The sequence below is a fragment of the Cryptomeria japonica genome, chromosome 5 (genome assembly GCF_030272615.1).
Source record: "Cryptomeria japonica chromosome 5, Sugi_1.0, whole genome shotgun sequence".
NCBI lineage: Eukaryota > Viridiplantae > Streptophyta > Pinopsida > Cupressales > Cupressaceae > Cryptomeria > Cryptomeria japonica.
In genome coordinates, this window is record NC_081409.1 from 697022919 (window position 1) to 697040782 (window position 17864).

Below are 17864 nucleotides of genomic sequence, written 5' to 3' on the forward strand. Positions count from 1 at the left end.
TAACCCTAATTCTCTTTTATCGTATAAAAAGGTAAAAACTGATTTTTTTTGTATCATTTGTGCTTGTTGACCTTGGAGAAAATGACATTTGGAGAGAGAGACAAAATGTTGGTTCCCCATGCTTCTCATCGATTCGAGCGCGTTCATCGGTATCAGAGGTCCGCCACGTATGGTCCACCTATAAGTTATCTAATTTTGGCCTCTTTTGTTTTTGGTTTTGTCGATTTTGAGCACGTTTTTTAATTTTTTTTTATGTTAGATTTTTATGGGTTAGCGCGTAGGGTATGCATCATAGCACATACGATAAAAACCGTAGTGCATAGAGTTTTGGAATTAGGGTAGCATCGGGTTTAGGTTTCATAGCGCGTAGATAGTGTAGGCTAGCGCATTAGGTAGAAATAGTGCATAGGGCTAACAGGATAGTGCATAACGGGGAAAGGGTAGCACATAGGTGAAACCTAGAGCCTAGGGTTAGCAGGGTGGCGCAGTGGGATTAAAGGGTAGCGCATAGGTGAAACCTAGCGCATAGGGTAAAGATGGCGGCACATGGGTGGAATAGGGTAGCGCATAGGGGGAAGGTTGCAACACATAGAGGTGTTTGGCTAGCGCATAGGTGGCATCTTAACGCATATAGAAAAAGTCTTAGTGCGTAGGCATAAAATGTAGTGTTTTTAGGAGGAAAGTATGATTTTGTGAGGTAATATGAGAGGAATGAAGATAGGTTGGGGTTAGTAGGTGTCTGCCAATTTTTCTTGGATGGGTGCAATAGCCAATCTGCGTGCTTGTTGTGCAGATGTGTGTTTTGTTTTGATAAATTTTGAGATTTGTCGTTATTGAATTTCTAAGCTGAGTGTTTGAATGGTGATTTTGATGTGTGTTGTTTTAGATCTATGATTTGTTTTTATCATGAATATGATGTCTGATATGAGTTCTGATATGGTGTCTGATATGAGTCTTTTGATATGGATTTGATAGATAAAACTTGATTTGATTTGCGTTGTTTCAAGTTGTTATGAATGTTTTTGTTGATATGGGTTGGATTGTTGATATCAAACTTGATTTGATTTTCTTTGTTTCAAGTTGATATGAATTTTGATATGAGTCAGATTTGATTGCTGATATGAAACTTGATTTGATTTTCATTGTTTCAAGTAGATATGAATTTTGATGTTGATATGGGTTTGATTGCTGATATGAAACTTGATTTGATTTTCATTGTTTCAAGTTGTTATGAATTTTGATGTTGATATGGTTTTGATTTGATGTGGGAACTGATATTGGACATGCTTTGTTTCTGACAGGAGTGGCTTGGGGTTCTTCAGTCATGAGAGTGATTTTTGAGGTCATGGTCTCTGATTCTGTGATTGACATAGGTGGGTAGAGATATCATTGAGAGATGTGGATTGTCCTCTTTGTTGGACATGCCTCAGTATATCATTAACCGGGGTTTATTGAAAGCATTGGCAGAGTGACACCAACACCTTTCACTTGGCAATAGGCGAGATTATAGTCATACCAGAGGATTGCTATCGGATTTTGTGGATCCCTGTGGTAGGTGCACTATTGCCTTATAAGCAGATTGAGGAGGGTGGGATAGAGGCGCTTCGCCAAATTTTGCATGATGATAGGATTTGTGGGTATGAGATCCCTTGGCAGGATTTTATTGATTTTCACTATGCCCCACTACCATCAGTACTGGCAGGTTTTGTAGGTGGCTTCTTGTGTCCCGACCCTAGGTCGAAGGGACTGGTAGTGGGATGGGGGTTGGTTCTGGAGGATATGGTGACACAGGCTCGCCGATTTGCATGGGGGTCCAGTATGTTGGCCCATTTATACAAAGATTTGCATCAAGTGGTATACTTAGGCTATAGTAGTTTATCAGCTAGGGTTACATTGCTATAGGTATGGGCGTGGGAGCACATTCCTGCAATGAGGCCACTTGTAGATAGAGATGGGCCAGTTAGGTGCGCCTATGCATATGGATACACAGGGATAGTTATCCAGCATCAGCTGGGCAAACTAGAGCATTGGAGGAGGGTGCTAGACGATATTGATACAGTTATCTGGAGACCGTATATGGAGTGTGAGGTGTGGGAGGAGGATGGGCTAGAGATGCCCTATGTGTACATGTCCTGATTTTTGATAGGGCGGACACCATTTGTGATTGAGAGATTCATGCACAGCCAAGTTCAGTGACAGTATGGTCAACAATAGGGTATACCATAGGGAGGATGTTTATATGTTCGATGGAGGTAGAATGTGCCATAGTGGGGTCCGACCATTGATAGTGTTGCGGCGGTTGAGGAGTACATGCATCTAGATGGCCAGATATGGGACTATGCCTATGGGGTAGTGGATGCAGGGATGACGGAGGAGTTTTCAGCGCTCTTTGTGGCTCATGTTGTAGCCCAGATATCTGATCCAACGGAGATGATTCTTGTTTTTGATGACGATAAGGATGAGCAGCCCGAGAGGCTAGGGAGGCGGAGAGAGGAGGGAGAGGAGGGAGAGGAGGGAGGTAGGGATGGTGGAGATGATGATGGTGGAGATGGTGGAGGAGGTGGCCGAGGTCGGCATGGAGATAGAGTAGGGAGAGGAGATAGGGGGAGGAGAGGAGATAGACGAGGAGTTGGTGGGGATAGAGGGATGCAGGGTGATAGAGGAGTAGATGGTGGGTATAGAGGGATGTGGGGTGATAGAGGAGGAGTTAGTGGGGATAGAGGGATGCAGGGTGATAGAGCAGTGCAACGAGCAGTGGATGAGAGAGGGAGGGGAGGTTTGGCGATCGAAGCTGGTGGAGGTGGTCAAGCAGGTGAGGCTATAGCAGCTGTGGGTGGGATGGATGAGTTTAGATGGCCCTCCCAGAGGGAGGAGATAAGATATACTACCCCCACTGGTGCTGAGGACAGGGACAAGGATGGGGGTACCACGACATAGGTACCCCTTCAGATTCAGATTCCCACTCATAGAGAGGATGCTTAAATTAGATCCTTATAGTTGTCAGTGCAGCATCTACAAACACAGGTACTAGCGCAACAGCATCAGATTACACAAATTACCACAGAATGGGATAGAGTGTTAGAGCGCTTAGGTCAAGCAGAGGCTCGAGCGGATAGTCTGGAGAGAGCGGCGACTGGTGGTTCGATGAGAGACACATTGAGAGAGATACAGTATACAACCAAGGAGGCTAAGTACTACCGGCGTCTATATGAGGAGGTGGTTCCCAGGGATCACAGAGCTCCTAGTTTTACTGCGATGAGATCCAATCAATCCAAGCAGACTGCTTCGAGGACAGAGAGTAGAGGTGTGATTGGGGCATCTCAACATGATCCACCTAGAGATCCAGGTGTTGGGACATTTGTCGCGAGACCTTCACCCTCAGGAGACAGTCATACCTGAGAGACCTTGTCTCTATTGTATTCTGATCATTGTGTTGTATTTGGGACAGACATGACATCTTTTGTATATTTTATCATTTTATATATATATATATATATATATATATATATATATATATATATATATATATATATATATATATATATATATATATATATATATATATATATATATATATATATGTACGACACCAATTTATTTGATCCACATGTGATGTGTTTTATGGATGATGCTTTATATATGAATGTGATGGATCTATGATGATGCTACAATGTTTAGATAGATGCATGTGATTTGATATTTGATGGAAATGATTGGATGATGCATGATGTATGATATGTGAGATGTATCTTGAAAATGAAATGTATGATAATGATATGCTATGAGATGTATCTTGAAAATGAGATGTATGATAATGATGTGTTGGGAGATGTATATTGAAAATGAAATGTATGATAATGATATGCTGTGAGATGTATTTTGAAAATGAAATGTATGATAATGATATGCTGTGAGAGGTATCTTGAAAATGAGATGTATGATAATGATATGCAACTATTTTAAAAATGATATGTAGCTATTTGATCATCCTCATTCTTCTGTTTGTCATTCCTGTAGAGTCACATGTTGCTTTCTTTGTGTTTATCATCATTGAGCTGTTTGGATATGTTGAAAATTTATACAAGCATAATGGTATAACTGAACCATAATGACCTGAGAAAAATTTACATGACTTTTGATTTTGCAAGATGGTACAAGCGTCGAGGTATAATTGAACCAAGATGACCTGAGTGTGGCTTGCGTATAAACAGACAAGATTAAACCATTTGTATGTGCAAAGTGGAACCATGCCTTTAGTGATATGCTTTGAATCACGTCTCGAGACAAGTATTTGCACAGTACCAGTGATTGGCTCACAGACAGAAAACCAAAAAAAAAAATGGAGTCCTAATTACTTTCTCTAGCTCGGTACATCGTTGAGAAAATTTAGAGGATCCAAGAGTTCAATAGAGTTCAAGTGCAAGAATAGTCAAAACTTTATGCAAGATGTAAACATTTTATACTTCAGAAAATCATCCATCACGTGTTGTGAATTTGTTAAGCGTATCAATGTTTTGTTCTCTTCATTGTTGAATGTTTGTTGGGTATGATTCTCTTGGTTTGCTGCAAGTTTTTGATTTATTGACATGACGGAATGTAGATCAATGTTGCCCCTAGCTAAATTTACTGCCTGATGTGGATATGTACAAAGATTACCAAGCCATGGGGGGATATGATGAAATGATATTTGGATAAGCAAGGACAGTGACTACGCTAAGTATATCCTAGATAATGCTATTTTGATAAAGTGTTGGGTGATGGCCAGTGGTGTTTGATTGTGGATATAAAAGTTAAGAGAAAAGATAGATGAAGGAGCTGTTCTCTCACAAGTAGCACCTATTGCCAGGTTTTCACCATTTGTTTCTATTGTATCTTTTGTGTTTTTTGGTATTTTTTTTATTTTTTTATTTTTTTGTATTTTTAACTTTTACGTGCATTAGACTACCCAAGTATAGTATCTCTTCAAGTGGATGATGTTGGTTGGTTCGTCAAGCACATCTCCTTCTAAAGTTGTTAGCTAATAGGCGCCTGATCCATAGGCTGATATGATGACATAGGGACCCAACCAGTGAGGTTAAAATCTCCCTTTCTTTTCTCAATCTTATTGATTTTTGGGATTTTCTTTGAGCATGAGATCACCAATGTTAAAAATTCTAGGGATGACCTTGTGGTTGTAGCTTCGGCACATGCGTTGCTGGTAGGCTTTAAGGTGAGTATAGGCATGTTGTCACTTTTCATCTAGAAGTTCTAGCTCTTGCAGTCTATTTAATCGATACTCTTCATCTGGAATGAGGCCTTTTAAAGGTACTCCGAGTGATGGAATTTTTACTTCAAGGGGTAAAATTGCTTCTGATCCATACACCAATGAATATGGCATAGCTCTTGTAGGTGTGTGGATGCTAGTTCTGTATGCCCAAAGTGCTAGATTGAGTTGTACGTTCCAATCTTTTCCTACATCATTTACTGTTTTCTTAAGGATTGTCAATATTGTTTTGTTGGATGCCTCGACTTGACCATGCCCCTGTGGGTAGTAAGGTGTAGAGAAACGATGTTGGATTTTGAATCATTCACATAGTTCTCACACATCCTGATTTTTGAAAGGTCATCCATTATCTGTGATGATGGAACTTGGAATGTTGTATCTGCAGATCAGATAATTAAGAATAAAAGAGGCAATTTGTTTTCTAGTTATTGTTGTCATGGGGACTGCTTCAATCCATTTGGTAAAATATTCTGTTGCAGTGATGATGAACTTGTGTCCATTTGAAGATGAAGGGTGCATTTTACCGACTAAGTCCAGTCCCCACTAGCAAAAAGGCAAGGATGTGGTAAATGGCTGCAATTCCTGTGTTGGTGCATGCATAAGATTGCCATGGATTTGGCATTTAGGACATTTCTTTGCAAAATGATAAGAATCCTTTTCCATTGTCGGCTAGTAATATCTCATTCTTGGAAGTTTTTTAGCAAGAGTAGGACCACTTGAATGTGTACCACAAATACCTTCGTGAAGATCTTGTAAAGAAGAGTCAAATTCATTATGATCAAGGCAGCGGAGAAGAGTACCATCTAGACCTCGACGGTAAAGAGTATCAGCAGTTAGAGTATAACGGGCAGCTTGCCGGATAAAGTTGCATCTTTTATTTCGAGATAGGTCAATGGGTAGGGTATTGGTTTTGAGATAGTCGTATATTGTTCTATATAACAGAGAGTCTGAACTGGTTAAGGCATAGATAACATGGGATACAAAATTGTCATAGGCTGGGGAAAACAGTTGCTCTACCAGAAATTCATAACGACTCTATTGTTCTAGAATTTGTAGTAGTGAAGCGATAGTAGCCATTACATTGGTTGCTCTATTGTTTAACCTTGGCATTTGGTCGAAGGTGATTTATACAAAATATTGTTTGAAATCATCCACCATTCATTTGTATGGTAGCAACTTGTCATCCTTTGTCTGATAGTCATTGTTGATCTGATTTATAACTAGTTGGGAATCTCCGTAGACTTTCAATTATGTGATTCTCCATTCCACGACCATTTTGATTCCTGTAACCAGTGCCTCATACTCAATAATGTTATTTGTGCATGGAAACATGAGTCTATATGATCTTGGTATGGTGTTTCCTTCAGGAGTGATGAACAGAATGCTGACACCTGAGCCATGTTGAGTGTAGGAGCCATCAAAGTATAGGGTCCATTGCTTGGTGGTAATAGTAAGAACATCCCTATTTGGAAATTCGATCTCCATTGGTTGTTTATCGGGTAGTGGTGCATCAAATAATTGATCTGCAATTATCCGTCTTTTGATAGCTCGACGCTTTGTGTAGTGGATATCAAATTTGCTAAGAATCATTACCCATTTCGCCAATCTTCCTATGAGAGCTACTTTGCTGAGAAAATACTTTAGAGGGTCAATTTTTTGCTACTATCTTGATTGTGTGAGCTAGCATGTAGTGTCGGAACTTTTGAGAAGCGAATACCATTGTTAAACAAGCCTTCTCAATGAATGTATAATTGAGTTCATATCCATTCAAAGTTCTACTGATGTAATAGATAGCTCTTTCTTTACCATCTTGATTTTCTTGTGCTAACAGTGCCCCCAATGATATGTCTATTGTTGATATGTAGAGAATAAGAGGCTTCCCTGCTATTGGAGGTACCAGAATGGGTGGGTTCATTAAATATTGCTTGATTTGATAGAATGATTTTGCACATTTGGCTTCCCATCGAAATGGTACATTCTTGTGTAGCAAATGATTGAATGGTGGACTTTTATCTGGTAGTTGGGCGATGAACCGCCTGATTGACTGGAGCCATCCTTGCAAGGATTTGAGTTGGCTGATGTTTTTAGGTGGTGGCATCTCCATGATGGCTTGTACCTTCACTGGATCTACTTCAATGCCTTTTGCTGACACGATGTAGCCTAATAATTTGCCTGATGTTACCTCGAAGACACACTTCTTAGGGTTGAGCCTGACTTGAAATTTCTCCAACATGTCAAAAATTTTCTCTAATATGCCTAGATGTTCTGCTCGGGTAAATGACTTAGCTAGTAAATCATCCACATAGTCCTCCATGAAGGTATGCATCATGTCATGAAAGATTGTCGTCATTTCTCGTTGATAAGTTGCCCCAACATTCTTTAAGCCAAAAGGCATGACATTCCAACAATACGTTCCCCAAGGACAAGTAAATGCTATTTTATCTCGATCCTTTGGAGCTATCTTGATTTGATTGTAGCAAGAAAAACCATTCATTAATGATAGCATTGCATGGCCTGATGTGAGGTCTACAATTATGTCGATATTGGGCAAAGGAAAGTCATCTTTTGGACAGGCTTTGTTGACATCCCTAAAATTGGTGTATATCCTGATGCTACCATCTGGTTTTGAAACTGGCACAATGTTGGAAATCCATTCAGCATAGTCTATAGGTCGAATAAATCTGACATCTAATAGTTTCTTTACCTTAGCTTTGACCATGAGTGCTACATGTGGATTCATCTTTCTCAAACTTTTCTTAACTGGCTTAGCTCTTGGAGTAATAGATAAGTGATGCATGATTAAATGTGGATCAATCCTGGGCATATCTACATATGACCAAGCAAAATTGTTTTCCTTTTCTTTGAAAATTTTGATAAACTTGTTTTTCTGCCCCTTTCAGAGATTCTGCTAGGTGTATATTTTTGGCTACTTTCGTTGTACCAATGTTGATTGATTGAGTGGTCTCAATCAATATGGGTGATCACTCTTAATAGTGTTCCAGAAGAGTGTCAAGTCTCTCATCTTTAGGTGCCTCAACAAGTTTTTCACCCGCAGATGCATCCTTTATTTTTACTTTTTTTGTGATCTAGTGTTGCCATTGACTGGTTTTTAGCAGTAGATCCTTTATTTCTTTCATTTTTGTGACTAAGAGACTTGGCACTCCCCTGATTGCAGATGTCGTTACTTTGTTTGCTAGTAGAGTCTATTTCCGGGTTGACGGTATATAGGTAATGGATGATGGAATCATCATTGGGAGAAATTGGTATGTCATAATTTTTAGGTTCATCCCAGTCTATGAGATCAAGAAAGAAGAGCGGTAAATAGTCATTGGGTGGGTCAAGTTTGGCTGCTGTAAGTGTCAGGATGGAGGTATCATCAAGGTTGGCTGGGATATCAAATAAGTTAATGATTTTGTTGAGGTGCTCGATGGTATCATCTTCTGTGTAGACTTGCTCGTAATGTTGCGACTCATTTTCTTTGGCATCATAGATATTTTGTGGACCAAATTCAAGTAGTCTAGGTTCTGTGCCTTGTTCTTCTTGAGAAAGCGGTGTATGACTATTTTCAACAATATTTTTAGTAACATTTGAACAACTTCCCCATTCATAATCATTTGAATCAGTCTCAGAGGTATTATCCCAGATTCTTTCAGTGCTATGGACTGGTATGTTGTAGGGTGAAAACAGGTTTTTGATGATTTATATTAATCTGACAGTCTTCTCTGATTCCGTATCAGACCATGCTTCTACTCTTTGCATCTTCTCATATACTGTCTCTCATCGGGGAGTAGTGATGTTGTTTGGGGGTGATTCTTCTTTGTTTGAAATAGGTTCCTGAACATGATGTACTTCCGCACAAAGTGCTTCTTCTTTTTGACTGGTCGGCTCCTCGTGTTGTTTCTCTTTTTCCTGGTATTCATGTTCCTTTCGTATTGTTTCGGCTGATTCAAATAGTGCCTCTTGCCATGAGCCCCCCTTGTAGTTCTTCTTTGCCTTCCAGTGAGGTTTTTGATATTTACTTGGTTTTTGCTTTGGGGGTAGAGTGTGTTCATAGCCCAATCTTGTTTTATCTTTAGAAAACTGTGAAGGAGGATCTAATGGTTCTGTGACACCTTCCAGGCACTTGCCGATAGGTCCTTTGCCATTGTAGCCCATTTGTTGCATGATTAGGTAGCCTTTTCTATATAGTTGTGTTGGTATAGCTACTTCCATAGTAGTTGCTCTGACTTCTTCTTCATCCTTGTATAGCCAACTAAGGATGTCCTTCTCTTCTGATTCATGTGCTAGTATGCCTAGTTGGATAAATTTGCCATCAAACTTGGTGATGGGCTATGTTGCTTGATGTATTGATGCTGAAGGTAGCCCATGAGATTTAGGTGATGCTGGTAAGTTGATTAGACATAAGGGTTCCAAAGAGTACTCTCACATGCCTTGTTCCTTGATTTTCATCTTTTGTTTAAAATCCATGGATAAAGATTTAAGCTTTTCTTGCTGAAGATCTGGTGCTGAGGAAGTTTGTTTTTCTCTGTTATGTGGAACCAAACTATCTTGGGCTACCCCCATAGCATTACAATGTTGAAAAGGGTTATGATCTGCTGATATAGAAATCTCTTGTCCATTGTATGGGAACTTAACACTCTGGTGGTAAGTTGAGTGTACTACTTGCATTTCATGTATCCAAGGTCGACCCAATAAAATATTACATGTGAGGTCTATGTCTAAGACTCGGCACATAGTATCTTTTTGTATCTGTTCCACTTGAATTGGCAATATCACTATTCCCTTGGATGATATTTCTTCATCATCATATGCTTTGATAGTGACCTTTTTGCATGGATCAATAGACTGCTCAGAGAAGCCTAATACACGGATAAGTTTTAAGGTACAGATATTGAGTTGAGCTCCTCCATCTATTAATACTCTTTTAAATCGATGTTTGTAGACCAAGACTTCAATGTGAAGTGGAGTATTGTGTGGATGACTCAATGAAATATTATTATGCTCAGAAAATGTGAGATTATGAGGCCCTGTCATGTGAGCTATCATGTCTTGAAATTTGTCAATATCCAGATCCTGAGGTACATTTGTTTCCAAGAGTGCCTCTTCTAAGATGTCTTTATGCTTTGGTGAAAGTTTCAACAACTCAAGTATAGATATTTGGGCAGGAGTTTTGCGCAATTGACTAACCAGATCATATTGAATTTTGGGTATGGTGTTTGCTGCTGATGTATGCCCTTTCAAGACATATTTTTGAGCTTTGGTGGTTACATTGATCAATTCATGTTCGCGTTTGTCTTTGATTGTTATGACATTTAATTGATTGTCATCTGTTGATATATGATTTATGGTGTTATTGTATATGTGATTGATACAAGCTTCGCATGTATCATTTGATGTTGAAGCTCCATCCTTGTTGTAATTTGGAAGAGGGTTTTTAAAGGCACCATGATCACCATTTGTCTTGAGACCATCGACTGTTAAATCCCCTCTATCAATCATGTCTTGAACAATATTTTTAAGCCTCATGCAATCATTTGTTTGATGTCATTTGTTTCGATGAAAATAAAAAAAAGTGTGAGTCATTCCACCAAGGAGGTTTTACTTGTGGTTCAAAGTTGTTGATTGTTGGTAATGAGATAATTTTGTTTGCTAGGAGTTCTCTGAATGCTGACTCTAATGATTGCCCTAATAGTGTGTAAATGCGTTTAGGAAAGTTGTTGGTGTTACCTCGTGAGTTCGCATTAGGTTCTCGATTTGTGTTGTTGTTTTGGGTATTGTTGGTGTTGTTTGTATTAGGATGTTCTGGATTGGTATTCGGTGCATAAGTGTTAGTGCCTTGGTTAGCAACTTTTTTATTCTTGGTAGCCTGAGGATTGCCTAATAAGGCCAACACTAGTTGTTTGGACTTCACATCATTAGCTTTCTTTCCTCCTTCATTTCCAACTTTTTTGTTTCTAGTCCACAACCTGGATTTGTCTAAGTTTTTGTTGTTGTTTTGATTATTGTAGTGAGAGTTGGATAAATTTGTTCCTTCTTTAAAGAATTACAATGTTCCTTTCTTAACACATGCCTCCTCTACTTGGATGCCATTTTTAATCAATTTAGAAAAAGATGGTATGCATTGGAGCTTGAGTATGTAACTCATCTCGCTATTCAAATTGTCGATGAAAATTTCTATCTTTTCCTTTTCGGGCACATCTCGAGGATATATCAAAACCATCCACCTCCAACGTTGAAGAAATGCCATGAATGTTTCATTGTTTTTCTGTTTGGTATTGTAGACATCTAACATAGTGATTGCATGTTGAATGTTGTAGGAGTATTGAGTGATAAATTTGTTGACTAACTCATCAAAGGATCTGATAGGAGGTGTGATTTTGGATAACCATTCCATTGTTTGCCCTCCCAAGATTCTTGGGAATAACCTCATCAAATAGGTGTCATCATGGGCAAATTCCAGGCTCATGGTACAAAATTCCCGAACATGATCACGAGGATCGCTTTTCCCATCACATTTTTCAAATTTGGGAATGTCTGAATTTGAGGGAAAATGTTTAACCTTCTGTCAAAAGGATAAGGACAAATTTTGTTTAAGGAATACTGTACTGTTGATCCTTGTTGCATGTCCTGTATTTTCTTTTGTAGCATTTGCATTTGTTGTGTGAAAGCAACCAAGGGTACATTTGTTTGTCGAGGGAAAAGTTCTTCCTTCTCATTGTTTCTAGCTTGGGTAGGTGTGTGTAGTGGTATGTTTAGTTCAGGTATGTTTTGTTCAGGGTCACACGTGTCTTCTTCTCTTTGTTGTTCCTAATAAGTATAGTGTCGAGACCTCGTTCTAAAGTTGTTAGTATCAAAGGCTTCAGGAATCCTAACTCCTTTGCTTGTGAGCATGAGTAGGTATTTTTCTTTGTCAGCCTCTATGAGTCTTTCCATAAGTCTTTGAAATGAGGCACTTTCTTGACATTCCTGGAGGAGCTCTTCAGTAATCTCTATGTCTTCTAGATTTGGATATTCAAAGCAATTTGATAGTCTTCGCCCCATACTGGACTCTGGTTGTGGTTTGCTTTGTTTGTTTACTTGAGAGCGAGTGACAATGGGCATCTAGTAGAAAATTTCTGTGATAAATGAAATGAATTCCTCTTCTATGTTTTGTTCAGGAGTTGGTGGCTCTATTCGAGGTATGTTGTAAGTAATGCAAACTTCTAGGAAGAAAGATGGATTGATCTTTCCTCCGCGATTTAAGCACTGGTTGAATGCCGCTTTTTGGCAGAATGCTCTACTCCTTAATGGTTCCTTGTCAAATTTGTTTGATTTGTTTTGAAGATACAAGCGCATGTGACGGAGGAATGTGCGATGAGATTTGAAGAGTTGGTGATTGATGCATAGAAATCTATTCCATTAACTTAGTGTTGTGATGAATACTTTTTCTTCTCAAAATATGAGGATTAGTCATGCACAGGTGATTAATGGTTTCCTTTGATTTGTTTTGGATTAAGATACCTTGTTTGGAAACTTAAGTCTACTTTTATCAAATGAAGGTTTAGATGACCCCTCACGACAAAGTGTGTCAAATGTTATGGAATAAGAGCTTTCCCGACATGGAAACTGAATTTCACAACTTTAGTTTAAAACAAGTATATTTTGATGATAAAATCTATTTGATTGGAGGACCTTTTGATGTGTGTGATGATGTTACTTGATTCTGATAGGAAAATGTGTTTATCTTTAGCTAGTTTTGGACTTGAACACCTCTGTCCTAAGAATATCTTGTTTTGATTGTTTTGGAATAGTTCTAACACTCTAATTTGAATTTCTATCTGATGGAGTTGAGTGAGGATTGAAATGGCTTCCCAAACTGTTTTAAAAAATTTTCAAAAAAGTTTATGTTTGTTCTTTGTTTTCTTAGTTTCAACTATGCGCTAAGCCAAAGACCAGATGCGCTAACAAATGTTATCAATGTGCTAGAGAAAGATCTCAACGCGCCAAGTTGCTCTTTTTATGCACCAAGTTGGACTATTTGGTTTCGACTTGGTCTGAATAGGTGATGCGCTAATATGTCCTTCCTACGTGCTACCTTTTGAGCTCAAAGTGCTAATATTTGCTCCCAAAGCGCTAAGTTGTTGCTTCAAAGTGTTGAGCTTCTTTTAGGAAGCACTAAGTTTTAGCTGTCAAATGTTTAAATTGACTATGCGCTAGTTCTCAGGATGGTGCGCTATGTTGAAGCGTGGACATGCTAAAAGATGGTTTTAAAGTGCTAAGTTTTTCTCCAGATGCGCTAAAATGTTGTTTTCATGCGCTAAACTGTCCTGTTTGCTTTGACTTGTTGGTTTTTATGTGAATTTTAACTTTTTCTCAACTTTAATGGATGATTTTCTAAAGTATGAAATGCAAACACAACATGAAAAAGATAACCATTTTGCCTATTCTAAACAAAGAGTGTATATTCTGCGAGGATGTGTTCAAATCCCCAATGTTTTAACAGGTTTGGATACAAATAATGCAATTCAATCAGACTCTTTATTCAAGGGTCATCAACAATACCATAGCCCACTAGTCTCGATACTCCGTCAACTCAAACAACCTTGTCACCCCCTAGGGGGCGCCCTATTTTTTTGCCTTTTGCTAGAAATTAACCCAAAGTGAATTGCTTCACAATTGAGTAGTTATCTTATATGGTGAGTAATCTTGGGGGCGGATTCTTCCCCACCCTTGCACTATGATATTGTCAATGTCTAGATACTGACTCGGCTCAAAGTTTCTAATGCTAAGGTTCGTAATCAGGCTTCCTATCCGGCCGTTAGTGATAAACTCCCTCAGGAGGCTTCCCAACCTTTAGAACAAAGGAATAACGTATCTTTAAAGCTATTGGAGGAAGGCTAATCGTTGTGCGCAACCGTTGAAAGGGACTTTCGTCACCCTCCACTTTTGATTATAGTGGGTTGGAACACTTGACGTCAAAGTCATTCCCCACTTAGGTCGTTCCCCTCACACCAGCCAAATAATGGCTTTAAGAATTTTTATCTCCTCGGGAGGGCAGACCTGCTGAAAAATTTATTGCTTCAAATACTGAAAGCGTAAGAGTGGTTTGGTTTTTTGATCACCCAATTAAGGGGAGAGCATATGCCTTCCACTTTCGAGACAAGGCAAACAAGGTTCTTTTTATTCTTTTATTGCAGTGATTTGCTAAAGTCTATTTGGAGATGTTGCTCCAAAAAAGTATGGTGTTTATTTTAGTTTCCAAATCAAAGCTAAGTAAAAAAAATCTTGGTCAACAAAGCAAAGAGTTTGATTTGGTCAACAAAAGAAATCGATAAAGGGGAAGAACTTCCCTCTTTTGTTTGCCTCAACTTTTTGACAAATGAGGTTCTTTATTTTTGCAAAAATAAAGTGAATCCTTTTAGACACCAAAGGATGGTGAGGTTCTTTTTAAAGCATTTGCAAAAGTAAAGTTTGTTGGTTCTTTTTATAGCTCCAAATTGAAGTGTTTTTCTCTTAAGAAAGCAAGAAAATGGTTTTTAGTTGTTGTTCTTTTTAGTTACCCCAAAGTGAAATGTGAGTTCAATTTTATCCAGCAAGAAAATGAAGAAAATTTAACTTAACTAACTTAACAAAGTTAGCAAAACTAAATTACTTTCAAATGATAACTTTGGTAAAACAAACTCTCCACCCTGCAAATAAATCTTTAGTCACCTGCAGTAAAACCAGGTAGCAAAATTTTTTGTTTTGTGGACTTCTACAAGTCTATTTAAGCTTCTATTACAAATTTGTTTTCTGTTTGTGTCTGTGATGCGCTGCAGAATGGACTTGATGCACTATAGAAAGGCACTGATGCGCTACCTAAAATCCTTGATGCGCTAAACTATTGTCTGGATGCGCTAGATTGTTTAATTAAGGCACTGAAACCTACAGGAAATAGGAAAATGGTTATGTGCTAAAGTTAAGATTTAACGCGCTAAAAGGTGGTTTCAATGCGCTAAATAGTCAGTCAGATGTGCTGAAGTATCGACCGGATGCGCTAGATCATGCTTGCTACGCGTTGATTCCAGTTTCCCGCGTACCTACAGAGTTAGTCCTACACACAAAATGATTTGATAAATGGGGTTATGCCCCACGATGGGCACCAAAAATGTATGCGAGAAAAGCAGTGCAATGAAATGAAAATTACAAAAATCAATGACTTGCCCACACACCAATCGGACTCTAGGTGCAAGCTATGGAGCTATAAGGAATAATTCAACTTCCCAAGGGGTGTTCCATTATTCTCTATCTCACAAGACCCCTCAAGCCAATGCCTTTGCTCTCATATCACTGAGCAAAGTGACTTAGAGATGACAATCATGAGAATGAGGGATGCTTTTGATCAATCTTAGTATGAATGCAATCCTATCTATGCATGATTTTAACAAATATGAACTAAACTAGTGATGATAAGATGAAAATATTAGTACAAGACTATCCTAACATGATATACTAGTTTATATGATTAACTAAGATAATAGAAATATTTCTAAATTTTTTTTATTAAATTATTTCTATTTCAAAGAGAGACTAAATGCTTGCTAAAATGAGTATAAGTGTGATGCTAAAGACTTGGATGATGAGAATTAGGGATGATGGCTCTATTTATAGGAAAAACAGGGCAATGGATGATCCAGATTGGATGATCTTATCAAGGGTCAGGATTGAAAGTTATCAATCCATGTTTACAATTCTCACTAATGAAATGGTGACAATTGTCAACATAACACTGCTTGAGAGGAGATGTAAGAAGCATTAAATATTTGAGAAGACCTCATGGTTACCTTAGAAGGTAAGGGTTAAGGGTAGGTTAAGATTATCCATTGGATAAAGCTTTTACCCAAAAGATAAACTCTTGTGCAAAGGTTAAAGGAATAACCATGGTCAAAGCAATGAATGCTTGATGAGACCCCTGGGTTAGATGAGGGTTGAGTTAGACAAAAAGTCTCTAACCATGCCACAAAGGGTTAGTTAACCATTAATGGTTTGGAAGACTTTGGGGACAAATTTGTAAGAGTCCTTCTAAATTTGGAGGTATTCAACAAGTTAGCTTGTTGAAGGCATAAAGGCTTTAATGCCTTTGGAAGACTTTACTCCAAATTTGAGAAGTGACATCTTCAAATTTAGCGAAAGAGGATAATTAAAGGGGTTAGGCTAATTGATTAGGATTAGATATGTTCTAGAAGAATCTAGAAAGAGGGTTAGGAGACAAGTGGGAGATGTATGATTTTGCAAGTGGGTGGGAAAAATAGAATTTAATTAAAATAAAATGCTTTATTTTAATTGTGCTTGCAAGTGGAGGATTTAAATAAATTAGTTTTATTTGTTTGGAATGAACAATTTAATTAAATGTAAATTTAATTAAAAGTAGAGAGAATGGATTTAATTAAATAAAATGATTTATTCAATTAAATTATATGAAAGGCTTAAGTGAATTTAAATAAATAAATTGAATAATTTATTTAATCAAATAGAGGAATGTGAATGATTTAATTAAATTAGATTTAACTAAATAGAGGAATCAGAATAAAATGAACATTAAATATTTATTTAGGAATGTGGTCATTTTTATACGTCTACAAATATCATCAACAAATACTTCAATAATCAAAATATCATCGTCAATGATCTTATAATATAAATTACTATCAACACTGCCTTTAGTAAAACCAAGCTTCAAAAGATATTTATCCAACCTTGCATACCAAGCTCTAGGAGCTTGTTTCAATCCATATAAATCTTTCTTCAATCTGCAAACCATATCTTTATCATCTATGAGTGAAAATCCATCAGGTTGCTCAATGTATACTTCTTCCTCAAGTTCACCATTAAAAAATGCACATTTAACATCCATTTGATAAACTTTATAGTTCTTATAAACTGCATAGGCAAGAAATAGTCTAACAACTTTAATTCTAGCTATAGGTGCAAATGTCTCACCATAATCAATTCCTTCCATTTGAGAATATTCTTTACAAAATAATCTAGCCTTGTTTCTTACAACTTTACCATCCTCATTCAGTTTATTCCTATAAACCCATTTAGTTCCAATAATATTCTTATTTTTAGGCTGGAGAACTAAAGGCCAAGTCTCATTCTTCTCTATCTGATCTAATTCATCTTCCATAGCTTTGAACCAATGTTTATCTTTACAAGCTTTAATAATAGATGCTGGTTCAATTTGAGAAATAAGACATACCTCCTCATTTGCAAGTCTTCTTCTTCTCATAACTCCCTTATTCCTATCTCCAATGATTTGATCTTCAGAATGATTTAATCTTCCATACCTTGGTGTCTTCTGAACTTCAAGTTCACTACTCTAATCATTTGTTACAGTTGAATTTTCTGATTGTGCCGGTGTAACTATCTAATTTTCCTATACTGGTTGAGGTATTGTCAGTTCAGTTATGATCATTTCCACTACCAGTTCCCTATCATATGATATAGATTGATTTTTGTATTGCTCATCCACTTTCATATTAGCACTCTCCACAATTTTCTGCAATCTTTTGTTATAACATCTATATGCTTTTCTTTGAATTCAATAACCAAGAAATACCCCTTCATCACATCTAGGATCAAA